Source organism: Schistocerca piceifrons, chromosome 1 (assembly GCF_021461385.2).
Source record: "Schistocerca piceifrons isolate TAMUIC-IGC-003096 chromosome 1, iqSchPice1.1, whole genome shotgun sequence".
Classification (NCBI taxonomy): domain Eukaryota; kingdom Metazoa; phylum Arthropoda; class Insecta; order Orthoptera; family Acrididae; genus Schistocerca; species Schistocerca piceifrons.
Genome location: NC_060138.1, coordinates 799,164,249 through 799,166,550, shown reverse-complemented (window position 1 = coordinate 799,166,550; position 2,302 = coordinate 799,164,249).

Here is a 2,302-nt window from a genome sequence, read left to right as displayed (position 1 = left end):
TACAAAGGTGGGCTGGCAGCGGATAGGTGTACTCCGCTCTTCAGCCACAAGCATTACAATAAAAGAGACAAAGAAGAGAGAAAAGTAACAGAGTGGTGGTTAAAAACAGTAGAGACAAAAATTTAAAAACACGAAGCCGTTCACACTCGACGAAAAAACACGAAAAACTGTCAGAACTGCGCACAAACACTGATGACTTAGACGGTACAGGTGAACGAAGGAGCGTGATGGCGAAAAACACTAAACACAAACACGATGGCACACACACGAGAAACTGATGGCAATGATCTCCAGCGCGCGAATGTCCACTTAGCGTGTGCGAGTCCGGGGACCTGCCAAGAGGGGAAGAAGGTGGTGGGGGAGGGAGAGGGGAGAGCAAAGATGGCAGTGGCGGAGGAGATGGTGGGTGGAATGAAGCTATGGGGGTAGGGGAAGCTCGGGGGTGGAGGGGGGAGAAAGGGAGGAGGGAGGGAGGGTGCCCAGAGGAACAAATACAGGAAGAGGGAGGGAGTATCAAAGTTGGTAGGAGGGGTAGATGGAGGGGAGGAGGGCATCATCAGGGAGGGGGAGCTGGCGGAAGCCACATTGGGAGAGGGTATGGAGAGTGGAGAGACGGAGAGCAGGTGGTATGTGGAAATACAGGTGCGACAGCGGATGGGAGTGGGAGAGGATGGAAGAGACAAGCGGGGGAGGAGGATCGAGTTTAAGGGAGGTGTAGAGGATCCATATCCATTCGAGGAAAAGGAGGAGGTGGGGGAACGGAATAAGGTCATACAGGATCCGTGTGGGGGAGGGGAGACAGATGCGATAGGCGAGGCAAAGAGCATGGCGTTCAAGGATCTGAAAGGATTTGTAAAAGGTAGGAGGAGCGGAGATCCAGGCAGGGTGGGCATAGCAAAGGATAGGGCGGATGAGGGATTTATAGGTATGGAGGATGGTGGAGGGATCCAGACCCCACGTACGGCCAGAAAGGAGCTTGAGGAGACGGAGACGGGAGCATGCCTTAGCTTGGATTGTCCGGAGGTGAGGGGTCCAGGAGGGGTGACGGTCAAGGGTGACGCCAAGGTACTTAAGGGTGGGGGTGAGGGCGATAGGACGACCATAGACGGTGACATAGAAGTCGAGGAGGCGGAAGGAAGGGATGGTTTTGCCTACAATGATCGCCTGGGTTTTGGAAGGATTGACCTTAAGCAACCACTGCTTGCACCAAGTGGTGAATTTGTCAAGATGGGACTGGAGAAGGTGTTGGGAGCGCTGCAAGGTGGGGGCAAGGGCAAGGAAGGCAGTGTCATCAGCATACTGGAGAAGGTGGATAGGGGATGAAGGCAGCGGCATGTCCGCCGTATACAAATGGTACACAAGAGGGAAGAGGACGGAACCTTGGGGCACACCGGCAGAGGGGAAGAAGGTGTAGGAATCCGTGTTATGGATGGTTCCTTAGGAAGGAGGTTGGGAAAGAAAGGACCCGATCAGATGGAGGTAGTTAATAGGAAGGGAAAAGGTTTGGAGTTTGAAGAGGAGACCAGATTGCCACACATGGTCATAGGGAGAGGAAGATAGCGGAGCGACGAGAATTAAGCTGTTCAGAGAGGAGATGAGTGAGGTGAAGGAGAAGGTCATTGGTAGAGAATGATGGCCGAACGCCACACTGGGTAACAGGAAGGAGGTGGTGCTGGCAGAGATGCTGGTGGATGCGGCAGGTAAGGATGGATTCCAGGTCCTTCCTGAAGACCAAGGTAAGGCTGATGGGATGGTAGGAGGAGACAGCAGACAGCGGTTTGTCGGGTTTAAGGAACATCATGATGTGGGAGGTTTTCCACAGATCGGGGTAGTAGCCAGTGGACAGGACTACAGTATAGAGCCTGGCCAGAGTGGAGAGGAAGGAGGCAGGAGCTTCACAAAGGTGGCGATAGGTGACACGATTGTGACCAGGAGTGGTGTTACGTTTCGTGCGGAGTGTAGCGATGAGATCCTGAGTAGTGATGGGGGCATTGAGTTAGGTGTGTGCGATGTTGTCCAAGTACTGGAAACCAGGGGCGAGGGGAGGGACAGAGGTGTCAGTTCGATCGCGGACATCTGGGAAGAGGGAGTAATCGAATTGAGGATCGTCGAGGATGGTAAAGACATCGGAGAGGTAGGAGGCAAAGTGGTTGGCCTTACTAAGGTTGTCAGGGAAGGGTTGATCATCATGAAGGAGAGGGTAGTAGGGAGGGGGCTTAGATCCAGTAAGGCGGAGGAACGCTGACCAGTACTTGGACAAGTTGATAGGAAGTGTAGCATTAAGACGGGTGCATGTCTGTTG